Below are 17264 nucleotides of genomic sequence, written 5' to 3'. Positions count from 1 at the left end.
GCTGAACTTCCTTACCTGACAGTTTTTGCTGATGCCAGGCATCCCTTTGCCCGGTTTCATTATTTATTGAATTCCAGTTTGAGGAAGAAAAGGACTTTGTGCAAAAGGGCACTAGTTCAGTTTTTTACTGTCACAGTAATAAATCTGCATGACCTAAAAAAAAAACCCTTCATCAGTTATAGGTGATGTACTGTACTTTAACCACATGGGGGCAGTAGATCACCGCAGATGAGCCAAATTCCTTGCCCTGCGCGATGATCAAGCTCACTTCTGTGCATGGTAAATATAATGACTTTACAAATACATTTTCACTGGGTCACAGGGCAATAATGTCTGTCAAATGTTGCCATCTCCACTTTATCTCAAGTTTGGCGTGTGGAGCTGGCCAGCTCGACTCTCTGTAAATGTTGTCTTAACTTATCGACAGCTTCTCCATTGATGGACACTATTTATGGCCCAGCTCGAGTTACTGCCGGTGACCTCGTGAGCAATGAAGAATCATTATTCGGGGTGAGAATCAAAAGCAGATGTACCGACATGTCTACACTCATTAACCTTTGTGGTATTTTAAAATCATTAACTAGGTTTTTACCTCATATATATGCTCTCTGAAAAAATCCAATCTCTCCTCATACCAACACAAAATAAACAGGGAGTCCACTAGTTTTGTTTCAGTCAAACTGTTTGTGGATCTTTTTAGACCGGAGTCACGTATCTGACAAATTTGCCCTTTTCTGGGATTAAAAACTAGTTCACACGTTAGTCCTGATAACTTTCATATTTGTTTCCCAAGTTTAACCCCTCATATTAGATGTTATTGATTGTGACTCGACTTCTCATGCGTCATCGTTTACTGAAACATTTTAATGATCACATCTTCTATACTTCTATGTAAGGGTGATCAGGAAGGGAATATTGATCAAGCTGCAGGCGTATTTTGTAGTTAACTGCAGTTAACTTCTCCCTCTAGGGGGGAAATGTTTCAATTATGGGAGTGAAGAGATGCTATTCACATTCGGATCTGCTGGTACTTGCTGAAATTTGTACCTCCTTTAAGTGAATACCTACTATGTGGAGCAAACTGACGATCCAACAGATGACTAATGCTTTTTTTTTTTTTTTTAAAGTAGGTGTAAAATAAATTTTGCCCCATCATGTTTTGTTGTTCAGAAAAATGGTCACATAACGTGGTTTCCTCTATTTGTCACTTCTGAAAGAAAAAATTGTAGAGAATTAGAATTATAAAATACATTCATGCTGATTACTGTTAGGCCATGCTGGTGAAAACACAATTTCACGTACTTGCTCAAATTTGTGTGGGGTTTTCTTCCTTTTTTTCCCCAAAAGTGTCTCTTCTTTCGATGTGACTGTTCCTTTGATATGCAAGCACACAGGACAGAGGCACAGTGACAAGACAATCTCGTGAAATCCAAAGTACTGAAAAACAACGAGTCGGCTAAAATCTTGTAAACAAAACTGCAGCTGCGGTCTAATCTGTGAGCTCACTTTAAACATCCACATGACGGTCAAAATGTCTGCAATGGGTCGATACTCGTTTAATTTGTATCATCTGAATACTCTAAGATTATGTATGCACGGCAAGAACGTACTGACACAGGACCAAGCAGTTTTACAATAAGAATAAATGTGAGTTTGGATAATCATCACCTTTGGTCGTTAGCACGCATCGACCTCCACTCAGTCTTAAGGGCCCTCAAATGCAGTACCGTGCAATCAATTGGCATCAGCACACTAGAATATTCCCAGGGATGGAATAATTGTTGAGCTAGTCTCTTGGTGACAAAAGAGAGAGGTGCCCATCATAAAATACTGCTAAAGGGGCGTGGATGGATGAATTCTACTTTCACCATGCATTCACATCTTAGTATTGATACCCACACAATATGCATGGAACGTGATCCAAGGAAGGAAGGGACATGGTGAAGAATAAAAATAATACTAAAATGATGATGACATAAGAAAGGTCTTGAGGATCTCCCACCATGACCGCCCTTTTGACATGGAAAGTCTTTTATATACCTGAAAGAATCACTGGCCAAGTATAGTTTGGTTGTAAGTTAACTTCTTAATGCAATACCATCCATCAATTTCCTGTGCCACTTTTCCTCACTGTAAGTTAAATTGTGAGCTGGAGCCTATCCCAGAGGCAGGGTACACCCTAGACTGGTCGCCAACCAATTATACCCACCAGTTTAGAGTCATCAAATAACCTAGGAAGCATCTTTTTGAAATGTGGGGTGAGCATAGGAAGACCACACAAAGACCGGAGCGCATGTGTGTTAAAAGATCTAACCTCAATACAATTGCATTTCGTCCTCATGGACTGTTTTACAGATTGTATTTAACTTTTGCGTGTGATACATTTGAATTAAATTGGCATTTTCCTATTTTTAAGTGTAGTGTTAATACGAAAATTGTGTGTATTGTCATGTGGCTTGGAATAAAATTAAACATACTTTTTTTCAAAAGAATAAACCCCATATCTTTTTTATATAAACATTTTGGCCTACTGTGCTACTGCATTTTAAGTAGAGATGGGCGAGGGCTGTCACCAGGTAGTTGAAACCAGCCTTATCTCGAGGTATCGAGTACTAGCGACAGCTGACGATACCATTCACTATTGATTAAAGCAAACAAATCTGACATTGAGTTAAGTCTTCCTTGTCAGAAGTTGGCGCTAAACTGTAGTAGTTTGACACTGGCCAATCATGTGCGTCAGAAAAAAACATCTTTTTTCATATCTCCCCATCCATTTTCTGAGCCGCTTATCCTCACAAGGGTCGCAGGTTCACAATATCTTAACAGTTATCCTTCATTGTGTTAATTTGAATTTTATGCATGAAAAGTACCAGTGATTTTGGTAATCAGTACAGGCAGAGAACGCAAAAACGAAAACTCATCCTGGTATCGATCTGAGGGGAGGGGGAGGGGGTTAAAAAGGCGTTAGTGAACATTCCCAATTGGTTGTGATGGTGGAACTTGATGTTAAAAGTTAGAGAACCACAGTCGTAATAACTTTGCAATGATGCATTTTTAAGATAAAAGTACCTGCTACTCAACTCTTTCGGTAAACGGCATCAAACGTTCCCTTTGCTTTCTCGACATTGTACTGAATTGTCCCCTCTCCATCCGAATACTTCTTGCAAACTCCATAACATCAGGGAGGGGGTGTACTCGCTGGTGCACTGGGCGGGCACTGTTGCACGTGTTCTGAATGGGAAGGACGGAGCACACATCTCATTTCTCATGACCAATCGATCCCCGCATGCCCGGGTGGAGCGACGGGAGCGCAACTCTCGCCACTGCGCCGATGTGCCGCCATCACTCTTCTCGGCGGCTCCACCGAGCTGTCACAAAGCGACTCAAACTTCTGTGGAGTTTGCCTTAGAACAAAGCACACACAGCGGCGGAGTCTTTGACTTGGTAGTAAATGCGCACTTATTTGCGTGACTTTATCTTCTTTGTGATGTTGAGATGGGACTTTGCCAGTTGATTCCATTTGGAGCAGGTTGCTGTTACAAGAACTCACGCTTGTCAGAAACGGTTCCAGTTCCCCGGTGTTCTGCGCCGTCTCGTCTAGCCTTCTTTCCCTCTGATTCGGTCCGTTTGGGTTCTGCGGGAACCCGAGCAGAGACATCGAAGAAAGGATTGTGAGGAAAATTCATGGGGGTTTGAAGCAGAAAGTCTCTCCTGGATAATCTCCCCTTTCCCGCAGTCATGTTATCCAGTTAATAGATTTGGGTAAGTTCATATTTATATTTTTATTTGTTAATTCAAATTTTCATCATCAACGTAAAACAATGAACGAGCCAGAAGAGGACTTTGGTGTGGAGTGCTGAGATTCATCCACATGACTTCGCAACTGAATGATGCGTTTGTTTGTGCCCAGCCAGGTGATTTATGCAAATGTATACACGTTTAAAACAACTCCAAAACATGATGTCCGCGTAATTCCCGTGCGTAAAAGCGCACCAGTGACATGGATCGAGTGGAGCGTGCGTGTGTCGCGGGTTTGTGGCCAAGACTGAGGCGGGATTAATGCGATGCGCCCACACACCCATCTTAAATCAACGCTCGGCACTGACTTCCACGCTGGTGAGGTTTTATTGAGTTTCCGTGATGCGAGTGATCCCCGGAGACGGCTTTACTCGGCACCCTCTTTGCTTGGATCAAGAAGGGCTTTCGGGGACGGATGGAGACGAGGAGAAGGAGGGACAAGTAGCGGCGGGGCTGGGGCAGATGGGAGCCGAATAAGAGGCTGTTGAAATCAAGGCATGTTGCAGAATGTAATAGTCACATTCTATTGGACGGAATTTCCTCACTCAGCTTGTGCTCTCTCACTCTCTCTCTCTCTCTCTCCCTTTCTCTGTCTCCCCCCCCCCCGCCCCTGCATTCCAATGTGGACAGTAATCGTGTTTTAATTGTTATTTCCCCCAACTCCCCTCACCACCGACCCATTTCCCTTCTCCCCATTGTCTGCTGTCCTGCTGCTTGCCTCTGCAATTTGTACTGTATTGAGAGCGAGCAATTATTCCCTCCATTGTCTCAACCACGCGCAGAGCGGTGTCATTAGTGCAGAAGGAGGTAGAGAGGGGTGGCCTGGGGGGAGAAGAGGATGGAGAGGATCGGTCCAGGGACCTAATTCTCATTGACAGTCACATTAACACGGGAGCAGCACTCTTAATCTTGGGGCGATTACACTCTCCAACCTTGTCACAGCACACGCACGTGGAAGAGGGCTGACTGGATGTGCATCAGTAGCTGGAGCCTTCACTTTTCTTGACCCTTTTACAGTTCTCCTATATTCACAGAAAAACTCCTCTACTTTTAAGTTCCTGATTCTGCACTACAGTGAACCTATGGCTAGGGACCAAACCCTGCCGCAAATAGCTAAAATCTGTTTGTAATTGACTTTTTTGCCAACCAATGCTCTAGATTGTGTGGAAAATGATTACTTTTGTGTAAATGAAGCTCTTCTGATCACTTTAAATGATTTTCTTGGCACCAAGATGCCATCGGGTGGGTTACCAAAATTATGACTAAGCACATTTTTCCACAAATAAAATAATGAACCCCCCCAAAAGAAAAAAAAAAACAATTGTGAATGCTGAAGCACAAATATGTGTGGGTGCACAGTACGTACTCTCACATGCACCGCCACTTCCCTCACGTTTTGCAGAATCTCCCAGCAATGGGACAGCTTCCCATGCTCAAAAGGCCCTTTGGTGCTACATGTCTCAACAGGCCCAATATCTCCTCACCAAAGTCAGGACTCTACAGGATGACTGCCCGCCGATGAGTGCATTGTGTGCGTTAGCGCTCGTGCATGACGAGGCAGGGCACAGCAGCAGCAGGGAGGTTATGAGAGGTGAGAGAAATGAGCTGGAAAGACAAAAATAAGCTTTGCAAGAGGCATGGGAAAGACGTGTGTGCTGCGTGTACGTGTGAGTATGCACGTGTGTTGCCGTGCATGCTTAACTACAGGAGATACGAGCACGTGAGAAGATGATCATCACACGTGTGTGTGTGAGATGCTGTGGGTGATGCTCGGTGAATTAGGGTGACAGCAGCGTGACAGATTTGAGAAGACCTCCATACCCACACACACACACGCACAAACACACTCACACACTCTTGCACGAACACACTGACTGTGATGAATGGATACTTCCTGACTGAGAGGGGATGGAGAAGGGGTGGGGGGGGGTAAAATGAGCAGAAGGATTCTTTCATGACAGAAGGAGAGAAGACTCCCATTTGTCCAGCGGAGCATCCCGTAGCGCTCATTCCCATCAAGCTTTTTCACCGTGCGTTGAGTCATATATTGTGTTGACAGGTGTCATTCAGCAGTAGTGGACAGTAAGACTCTCGCTCATCCTCATGAAATCTACTTCAGAAGAGCGGCACACAACTCCTCGCACAAGGAGGAGACGCTTGGCTGTAATATCGGAAGAAGCGATAGAAAATCAATGACTGTTTTCTGCCACAGACAAGAAGACCTTAATTAGACAGAGGTCATGACTCCAGGGGGTAAAAAGGCCAAAGTTCAGTCCTTGCTGTGGCAGGCAACAAAGACCACATGTGCTACTTTGGTCACAGGCTCGGGTTTATTTCACAAAGCAATCATGAACCAAATGATTGTGACTCCATAAATGTACGGTTTGAAGCCAATCTTTATGAAAAGTCATTCGTTACCATGTCTTGTACGACAAATCCTCTTCTGTATATTTCCAAGTGGTCACATAGCAGGTGACGTAATCTAGACACAGTATAAATTCTTGCCTCGACCTCAATGGTTCTAGCCTTAATTTCAATCAAAATAGATTTCTACAGAAAACTGAAAAACGTGTGAACCCTTCTATTTTTACGAGAAATGAGGAAAAACAAAACATCCTCATTTAGCGTCACAAGTAAACTGGAGCCATCCTGTCTCATTTTTTGTGGAGAAATCGGGTAAATCTGACCAGTGGCAGGAACATAGACAAACATTCATAATGCTATGAACGATTTAACACATCTAGTCTAAACCAACCCCTGGTCCGTGGACTGGTAGTGGTCCGTGAAGCATTTGTTACTGGGCCGCATAGAAGGAGCGACGAATTTATATAATTTCCGTTTCAATGCATTTTCAAAGGTCAAATGTGTTTTATCCATCCATTTTCTTAGCCGCTTATCCTCACAAGGGTCACAGGGAGTGTTGGAGCCTATCCTAGCTGTCAACGGGCAGGAGACAGGGTACACCCTGAATTAGTTGCCAGCCAATCGCAGGGCACATGGAGACAAACAACCACACTCATAATCACACCTAGGGGCAATTTAGAGTGTCCAATTAATGTTGCATGTTTTTGGGATGTCGGAGGAAACCGGAGTGCCCGGAGAACACCCACGCAGGCACGGGGAAAACATGCAAGTTCAACACAGGTGGGTCCGGGATTGAACCAGGGACCTCAGAACTGTGAGGCCAACGCTTTCCAGCTGAGTCACCATGCCGCTCAAATGTGTTTTATTTTGAAAAAATATCATCTCCGCCGCAACAGCTGCACATCGCAGGTGATACATCAAGAACGCACAGGACGCTCTAATAATTCTGTTTCCGCTCCCAGCCGACTCACTCACGGCAGTGGCCGAGATCAAAGAACAAAATGATTTCATGGAGTTATTCAGTTCATCATTTTCACTGAAAAGATTTGTTCTTTTGGTAGAATTTTTGTGAGTGAAACAACACTAGACTGCACATTGGTCACGTTATAGAATTCTAGAAATAATTCCTCAAACTAGCAAAAATGAGTAAAAACACGTCTTTGGTGAGTTTCTTTTCAAAAGGTGAAAGGCCGCCGGAGGAACAGCCTGCAACGTCAAAGAAAAAGAAAGTTTCTTCTGTCTGTTATGCGTTATGGTGAGTTGCATTTTTCATGGATTTAACATTCATTTTTAAGACGATCATGCTAATTTATTTGTGTCGTATATATATGGCACATCTTCAAAGCTGGTCCGTGAAAAAAAAAAGAAAAAAAAGCCTACTAGAAACCTGTCTGCGGTGCAAAAAAAGATTGTGGACCGCTGCTCTAAACGTTTAGAGTCTTCAATTAACCTAACTTGCGCTTGTTTTGAATGTGCGAAGAAGCTGGAGTACCTAGGGTAAACTCATGCATGAAATATCAAAACTCAGGAACACAGGAAGACAACTTTTTTTTTTTTAACCCTGAACCTCAGACGTGTCAGGTAGATATGATCACCATTTATCTCTGATACCAGGAGCAACATTACTTAGCACTTTCTTCAGGAAAGTTTAAGTATTTTATTACTCTAAGACCAGATGTACCTTTATTTTATACTGTACATGTAGAGTTAGGGCAACCAACTATGTAGATAATTGTATCACTGCTTCCCCTCTTCTTCAACAATATTTTTTTCTTGAAATGTCTGTAGCATTGTTGTCCGTTCATCCAATCGAGCAAGTACTGTAACTGGTGTTGGGCCCTGACTTGAAATTTCTTTTATCGTAAACGTTCCTGATTGGGCTGAGGTCAGAGATCTCATGTTCAGCCAGACCACACGCATCCAAGCATGTCTTTAGGGACCTTGGTTTGTCAAACGTGGGTGTGTGTGTGTGTGTGGGGGGGGGGTGTGGGGGGGGGGCATGTCGGAAGAGGAAAGAGACTCTCCTGACCTGAGGACACATACAATCGCACAATTATTTTGTTGGAGTATTCCCAAATCCAGGGTTGAGTTCAACAAATCCATTAATTTATCGAGAGGCACATCCTCTTATACAATGTTCACTCTTAAAATATTATATGGCAGTATCTATGAGCATAAACGAGCACATTGCGTTTTGACAACAACTGTGTACAAAGCGTGTAATAGCAACCGGACGATGGAATAAGCCATGGAATTGAATCGGGACCAATTGGATCGGGCCCTTCTGTGTGTGTGTGCGTGTCTCCACTGCTTGTGTCATCCAGACTGGCTTACGTATCTGCCTTTTGCCTTGGGACCATTCACTTTGCAATTGTCTCTTCAGCTCAGGATGACTTTTGAAGGCAACACGAATATTTACATGACGGTGGTATTTTTTCCCATTGTGTTTAAAAAAAAAAAGCCAAATAAGGCGACAATGTCAAAATGATTTCTTTTCATATGGATGGGTAAAAATGACTGAAAACACTGTAATATGCATACTAAGGCAGTAACTCCTTGACTTGAAACCGAGCAACTCAACACACAGAATAATCAGATGGAAGAAACGATAGAGCTGTGGGACAAGCACAGGAGGTACAAGAAAATACAGCCATATTTCTGACTAAACACACCCCTCAAATGACATATTCTTAATAAGTTAAAAAACAATACTGTCATTGGGCAGCACTGTGGATGAGCACTGAGCAGGTCTGCCTCGCAGTTCTAAGGTCCTGGGATGCAGGTTCAATGTTCAATGTTTTTCTCCGGGTAATTTGACTTTGTCCCACATTCAAAAGAGCATTCCCGTTGATTGAAGACTCAAAAATCTTTTTACTCAAAGGAATAGGATCTCAAACCTTTACACCAACTACCACTTAACAAAAAATTGCTCTAAAAGTAGCACCATTAAAACCAATATTAAAATACAGTAGCATAGTAGGCTTAAGTGTTGATAAAAAACGAGAGGTTTTCCAAAAAATTATATTCAATAAAATTATATCGCACTGTAGTGTTATAATTAAACTGTATTGATCATATTACTGTACCAAAATCAATGTTAAAAACAGTTCATAAAGATCCAATGCAAATATGATGAACATAAAAGTTAAATATACCTAAACTGTACTTTAGTGATTTTTTTCATGTACCACTTAAAGGAGCCCATGTACCTTGTACCACATTTTGTGTATTACTCTTGTACTGTATTCAAGTACCCTTCTCTAAATTGTCCATAGTTTTGAATGTGAGTGTTGTGCTTTTTTGTGGTATACAAAATGGATGGGATGATGGATGAGTGCTGTCATGATATACATCGAAGTATATTTTGCTTTACCTTTATTTCCTCACCTGGAGAAATCATTATTTCATTGTCAGGCTTTGGGGGTCCATTTTGAGCACCCCCATTATTAATATTAGTCCTAGACCAATAATGACCTGTCATGCTTAAACTAATGCTTAACGATAGTTTCACAACTTGGTAGTAGCGCATGTGTAACTGAGTGTCATTTTGCAAGGACCGTCTTTGTGGACTTCGTAATCCTCCTAGTTCAAATAGAATAAACTCCTTCTCACCTGCCTCAAGGTGAATTCCTTCTGAGCTCCAGTTCGCTTTGACCATGACAAATCTCCCTAAGTGATAGTAATGATTGTAATTGAAAAGGAGGCGTCTCTTCCCACAGTGCTCTATCTATCACCTTGCTTGCATCTGCTACCCCCGCCAAAATCCGTGTAGGGATTGAAGTGTGTGTCAGCCTGTGTGACACCACGTCCCAGTTTGCCCCCCTCGCCCTCCACCATGTCAGCTGCCAGATGTGTCCGTAACTGTGGGGGACAGTGCAACGATGTGGGTTTATGAAAAGCTCCCAGGTGAACCACGGTGTGTCTTTCCACCGTGACGCCGGTATGAGGAAAGTGCAGTGGTGCCGGAGCCTGGGGGTGTCCATTGCAGCCACCCTGTAACAACGAGCAGAGTTTAAATGCGTGAGATGCAGAGCATGAAAGGTGGATAGGAGGAGAGGTGAGACGCCAACACGGAGGGGGCAGGAAAGGAGGCTCGGGGCTCTGAGCAGGGAGTTGCATTTGGATGGACGTGTGAGAGAAATCTTCAACAGAGACGAATATGGGTAGTCGAGACTGAGGGGGAAATCTGTCAGGGGAGAGAGTGAGTTTGTGTAGAAGTGTATTTCTGTGTGCACTCCTAGTGTGTGTGTGCTGGAGGTGATGGCTTTGTAATGAAAACAGCAGGCAGCTCGTGATTGAGGGTCCCTCTAGGTGGCTGACTGATGTCAGTCACCGGCGTGCGGCACCGTCCCTTGGGGAAAGCTGCTTGGTGATTTGGGTCTGTGCTGTTATTTCACATTCATCACTGCTGATTTAACACTTTCCCACTAATCTTAACTACAATTAAATGGCCTCTGAGTAATGCCTGATGAGTATATATATATATTTTTTTTTTACAACCATGCATTAGTAACATTGTGTGTGTGCACAAATGTGTATGTGTTTGTGTGTGATTGAGAGGGGGTTAGAGGACCTGACTTTCTCAGGGGAGAAACGTGAACAAGGTGTCATGCTCGGCAGATCCAGAGACAAATGAATTCATTTATTGACACTAGTGACACGTCTCAGCGACTTTGTAAAATGAACAATTGATCAGGTTTCCTATCGTTCTCAGCTCCATTTCAATTCTCTCTCTCTCTCTCTCTCTGTCTCTCACGCTCTATCATTCTGACCTCTCTCTCTTTACTCTGACGTTCCACCAAGATGACTACTCTATCCAACTCCCCTCTTCCCTTTCTTCCATTACTCCTTTCTTCCTTCTCGCAAGATCGGCTTTTCTTTTGGCCCTGCTGTTGACAGGCATGACACGTACGGTAATCGATACGATTACGTGCAAGCTCATCATTAGGGGCAGAAGGGATTGATATAATCAAGTTGTTGGTTTGTCTCTATACGTATATGCGTAGAGATTGCAAAGGATAAGGTTTGCATCTGTGTGCATGAGATGCAAAAGTAAGCAATTAACAGCTTTTGACTTCTCTGGATTAGCCCATTGGAGGTAATTCAGCGTTAGTATAGCCGAGGATCATAGAAATTCTTTGAAAAATAACAGGCTCTATATCAAGGTTGTTTATTTTCCATACATAAAATTGCAAACACACATCTCAACTTTTGGCTGCTACTTTCCATAGATCCATCCTTACAGCCTCGGCCAGTAATTTGAATGGTTCTGTGCAACAGTGGCTTTCAATATCAACGTAAACAACCAAACCAGATGGTGTTCGAAATTTACTCACATGTACTGGAAACACTTCATACCATATATCGGTCAGAGGTGGCAGGCACACTATGGGTAGGCAAAACAGACAAATGGGAGGAGAGTAGCTCAATCTGTCAGAACTTGGTTTTGTAGCGAAAGTGTCACAGTTTGAGGCCCTGTAAGGACAAAAATGTAGCTGTTGGAGAGATGCTTGCTTTCTGGCAACTGTTGTCCACACAGTGCAAAATGAAGTAGTGTAATGTAATGTAGTAGCTCTCTTTGCACACCCCTCTCACTCAGACGCTCTCTTTGGATGTGGCTGAACAGGTTCTGTGTGGTGAGCAACACAAAGAATACACAAAGGACTACAATTAGTCTATCACTCCATCCATTTTCTGAACTGCTTATCCTCACGAGGGTCGAGGGAATGATGGAGCCTATCCCAGCTGTTATTGGGCAGGAAGCGATGTACACCCAGAACTGGTTGCCAGACAATCGCACTGCACATAGAGACAGACAACAGTTGCACTCACAAACACACCTTGGGGCACTCTAGAGTCTCAAATTCATGCATGTTTTTGTGATGTGGGAGGAAACCAGATTGCATATATAAAACACTCTTTGCAGTATTTGCGAATTATTGATACCATTCTCATGGGTTGATCAGAGTTGTGATTTAAGGTTTTGGTGAGCCTCAGAGGATTCTCTGAGATCAAATCTCCAAAGCCACATCAAGTTTTGTTTATCTTTTTAATGTTGTGCCTGATTAGTAGACTTTTTATTTTGCTTTTGTGGGGGTGTGTGATAGGGGTCGTCTCCATAGGCCTTCTTGCCTTGGGCCCTCAGGTGTTCAAGAAGCGACCCTGATATAGATGAAGGCTTTATGTATACATGGCTGATCTAAATGCCAAATTGTGATTCTCTGTTTTCCATGTTTTTTATTGTTACTGTTAATGCACCCACTGACAAAACGCAAGTGGAAAAGTAGACACCAGTTCAGATATGGTAGCGACAACATTGGGTAGCACAACACAGATCTAAATGCACCGACCCGTACTGACTCTGACCACCGTATATTTAAAAGGAAATGTCAGCATGAAGCGGCACGGAGGTGATTTGTTGGTGAGCAGTTCAGAATGTGCGCCTCCACTCACCCATTAGCCGGGATAGGTTCCAGCATTCCCGTGACCATAGATGTATGCGTCAGTGCCTGAAAAAAATGTGTGAGTTGTGGCAGAACAACTCGTGGTTCCTTAATCATTAAAACGTGCTTGCTCACAACGCCTTGAGCATCTGACATTTCCTGGCTGGGAAGATTGCCTTACTTACTTGACCTGGCTCAGTGTGTTTTTTTTTTTCTTGTCCTTCTTTTCCAGTCCTTCGAGGGTCATTAAGGTGACCTGTTTCAAAGACGGGGATGACACCAAGATGGCTGTGTTGACAAAGCTGCGGTGGATCTTGAAAGAATCTTTCCTGGAGTGAATGAAGGCTTGGTAGAGAAGACTGGGAAATTGCGCTGGATTCCATCAGGAGAATTACTTTGAAGAAGAAAACACCATTCTTGGAACTTTTCTGGCACATCCCGTATACAGTATGTCATTGATTGATGTATTTCAATGACACCTGGCTCACAGTGACAGACTTTACTCGATCCATGCACTTACACTGCACTCACATTACCAGATATCCAATTTGTATCTGATCTTTATACCTATATGTTGGAGACTTGATTCCAAATATATGATTACATGCACCTTTTCAGTTTACAGTTTCATGACGTCATAGTTCAATATCTGAACTGGGCCACATTGCACCCCTTTAATTCTGTAAATCCAGACACAATTTGGTTGAAAAGGAAATCATAAGAATGGGAAACTTCAATATAGAGCACCTGACAAAATTGAGTTGCCATTACACTAAATTAATAAAAAAAAAACCCCTCTCTTTCAGTCTGCTATGCAGGCTGCTTTGATACATACACAGTCCACAGACATTTGCTGTATTCTATGGTCTTTTTGTGCATGAAATACAGAAAAAGATCCTTTTTGAAATCAAACTCAGTGCAGAATTCAAAGCAGACTGAGCATGACATGAGATTTTCATGTAATTCTATACCCACAACAGCAAACAGAAGACAGCGAAAATAAGAGTAGCAATACAGCAAAAGCATCAATTTTCCAGAGCCTTTCCTCAAATGTTGAGGAAAGAAGCCTTGTTGAAACCAATGTGTGTGGGGGTGTATAGACATCTCTTAGTGTCTTCTTTGCTTTCTACGTTTCTATCCATCATGCGGTGTAGAGGGACATTGACATTTAAAGGCCCTTTATTGCTTTATTAGAGTGTGCAGGATTTACGGCTCAGGCCTGCACTCTGTCTGTCAGAGAAGCTTGTTCTGATCTATGTCGACCAATGCCAGCTGTCTGAGCTTTAATCGACAAACGTGTAAAGAGGAAACCTGGGACTAGGCAGCGGTTGTACTTGTAGGGTTAGCGGCCCAGTGTTTATTAGCCAGTTAGTGTCCGTGTTTTTTCCTTCCATAAAACAAACAACAGCAGCCTACATTTTCCTCTCCTCCGCTAAGCGGAGACGTTATTAAAAGACGATAATGTGATGGGCATGACAGGCATATGGAGGCAAAACAATTTCTAAAAAGGATATACAATGATGAACCTTCTGTTTCAAGTTTTTTAGGGGATTAAACTGATGTGATATTTCTCATCTCAGTGTTTTTGTGCATTGTATGCAATTATGCAAAAATGTAAAAAAACTGTAATCAAAGAAGTGGATTCACATGCCATCCATCCATCCATTTTCTGAGCCACTTATCCTCACAAGGGTTGCGGGAGTGCCGGAGCCTATCCCAGCTATCATCGGGCAGGTGGCAGGGTACCCCATGAACTGGTTGCCAGCCAATTACAGCTATTTACTATCACGTTTGAAGTTTTCATTTTATGGTCACTGTGTATAAACACAACCAAATTGCACATGCCCCCCTCCACATAAAAACTACAACAACATTCCATCTGTACACATCATCAGAAACCATACAACACAACACCAACACACAGAATATGACATATCAGCATTTTATTCAAAAGTGCTTCAGTAAAAATGTATAAAAAGTGCAATCATCTTTGTGTTCAGATAAAAGCAGGCAATAGAAAGGCACATTTAAAAATAATTAAAGATTCCTTTCCCTGAAATATGTACCATGCTGTGCTATGTCATATGATGTGTAGCAATGCAGCATGTTAAAATGCTTTCAACAGAAGAGTGATTGAAAGATTGACATCCCTCCCAATAATGGCGTGCCAGGAAGATGCTAAGGTGATAGCCAATGGGAGAGCAGCTTTAGCGTGCCAGTCAAACCAAGATACAGGTTGTTTACATTCGGTAGAATTTGGGGACTGTGAATCCAGTGGCCATTTTTTCCTTTCGTATCCTGAATTTTCCTCCGAAACTAGAGACAATAATTTTCCGAGGTGGCATTTCCACACAGTCACAATTAATGAAAATGGGGGGTGGAACAGCTCTGTGTTTCATGAAGCCCAATATCAGTTCTTTGGTTTTCTTTGCTTTTAAAGTCAGTTTTTTTTCAGAGCACCGCAGAGAGATTTTGGACATCAACATGGTAGGTGGAGTCATCCTCCCCAGAGATGAGTCCCACCATAGTTGTGTCATCTGCAAACTTACTGATATGATTGGAGGGGTGGATGAGTGTGTAATCAGAGGTGTACAGACAGTGCAGAAGTGGGCTCAGCGCACATCCCTGAGGGAAGCCAGTACTGAGAGTGATCGAGGAAGAGAGGTGAGGGCTGGGTCTGATGGGGGCGGTTGTGAGAAAAACCAAGGTGAAACATTTTCCTAATAAAAATGCGTGGTCTATTGGTATTAAATGCAGAGCTGTTATCAATGAAGAGCATCCGGACGGAAGAGTTCTTATGTTCTAGGTGTTCCAGCGCTGAGTGGGGAGTGACACTGATGGTATCTTACATTGACCTCTTTTCCATGTAGGCAAACTGAGAGGAGTCAGACGTCAAGGGTACTCTACTTTTGAAAGTGCCAGAGTACAAGTCTCTCTGAGCATTTTGTGACAATGAGCTTGCAAGCGATAGGTCTGCAGTTATTTAAACAGTTCACCGCATGCTTTACAGGGACAGGAATTATGATTTCAGGCAGGGTGGGACAGTGGCTTGTGACAAAGACAGATTGAAGATTTTTATGAACACTGAGGCAAGCTCAAAGCGCAGGCTTTGGAACTTAGAACGCTGACGAATACCAACAAACGTCTAAACATGGCTGACTATTCAATACTAATCCAAGGGCTACGTTTGGGCTGCCAGTTGCTTATTTGTGCCACCCCAAAATGCCCCTTCCAAGGTCAGATGATAGGTTGTTCTCATGTTAATACCGTTGCAAGCCATCCTCAGTATGGTGTTGACCAGTTTTTGACCAGATTGTTTAACAGAATGCTGGCAGATGAGAGGATGCCACATGAATGGAGGAAATATGTGCTGGTGCCCATTTTTAAGAACAACGGTGATGTTCTGAGTTGTGTGAAATATAGAGGAATAAAGTTGATGAGTCATACAGTGAAGTTATGCGAAAAAGTAGTGGAGGCTAGCCTCAGGAAAGAAGTATTTTGTGAGACACAGTATAGTTTCATGCTTAGGAAGAGTACCACAGATGTATTATTTGCCTCGAGGGCGTTAATACAAAAGTACAGAGAAGGTGAGAAGGAGCTATGTTATGTCTTGTAGATCTGAAAAATGATACAGTATGATACAGTATGTGGAAGCCTCGAAAGTAAAACACATTCAAACTTCTACATTTTAGTCATTCCAAATTGATTAGTGAGAGAGGGTTGTAAATGTAAATTTGATGATGTGAGAAGATCCCGATCCGTATGAACAACAACAAGAATGGAAAGTTCAGGGCGCTTAGTTGTGTTGGAATGGTACCTTGGTGGCAAGGCCATTCTCCAGACTTGAAAGTCAATAGCGCAGCCAGGTAATGTTCCTACATTGAGAAACTCGCATACCTCCCACCTTGTCCTCCCCACGCGACCGTTTCACCAGATAGGGATTGTTCGAGCTAATTGGTTGTTGCTGTATTGGCGGAAACACACGCTCTAAGTGTGCCTCTGGATGGTTGCATTAAAAACAGGTCTTATGAGTCTCTTGGATTACTTTTGATCAATTGGAACACACACCTAAATATTATTCGACAGTACTTGATACTTATACAACATTTTATGTAATGTGAAACCTTTCTTTTTCTGAGCAGCTTGTATTCATTTTGAATACAAATTCCGGAATGCAAATTTTGTTTACGCGCAAAGGGGATTTTCGTATTACGACAGTCCAGAAATATAACATTTCAAGGTTATCAACAGCAATCAATGAACTCATTTCAGCAACTGCATAAGAATACATTGTGACGCCACACAAAAAATCTTACTGGTTTTTATTGAACAATTGAGTATATACGACAGAGTAATATTTTTCATACAACTTTTCTTTATGTAATCATGACTTTACTGTGGTGTTAGTGTAGTTTAATGACTACAGCATGTTCATATGTACAATTTCAGTTTAATTCGACAGTAAGCACAAAACTCATAGTAAGACAAGGCTGCCAAATATGTTTAAATTTTGGTTCACATTAACACCTTTTAATAGATACACTACTCTCCGTTTGACAACTATTTTAAAAAAATAATAATTTTTCAAATTTACAAAAATAGGTGAATCAATGTAGACCTAAAAAAAATAATGACAATATCTGTCATGACGCTTTATGC

The 17264-nt window shown here is 42.4% G+C and overlaps 1 protein-coding gene across 1 annotated transcript in view; it reads left to right on the top strand.

Annotated features, from left to right (window-relative positions):
- Nucleotides 1-3636: 3636 nt before the first annotated feature.
- The window catches only part of tafa4b (TAFA chemokine like family member 4b), a 51544-nt gene continuing 37916 nt past the window's right edge, over nt 3637-17264 (top strand). The window contains exons 1-2 of the mRNA XM_061832214.1: nt 3637-3762; nt 12838-13052. The gene's annotated coding sequence lies outside the window, so the exon portion shown is untranslated. The remainder of the gene's footprint in view (nt 3763-12837; nt 13053-17264) is intronic.

The sequence above is a fragment of the Syngnathoides biaculeatus genome, chromosome 10, assembly GCF_019802595.1.
Source record: "Syngnathoides biaculeatus isolate LvHL_M chromosome 10, ASM1980259v1, whole genome shotgun sequence".
Taxonomy (NCBI): domain Eukaryota; kingdom Metazoa; phylum Chordata; class Actinopteri; order Syngnathiformes; family Syngnathidae; genus Syngnathoides; species Syngnathoides biaculeatus.
The sequence above is the reverse complement of the archived record's forward strand: the minus strand, read 5'-3'. Positions and strand labels throughout refer to the sequence as shown.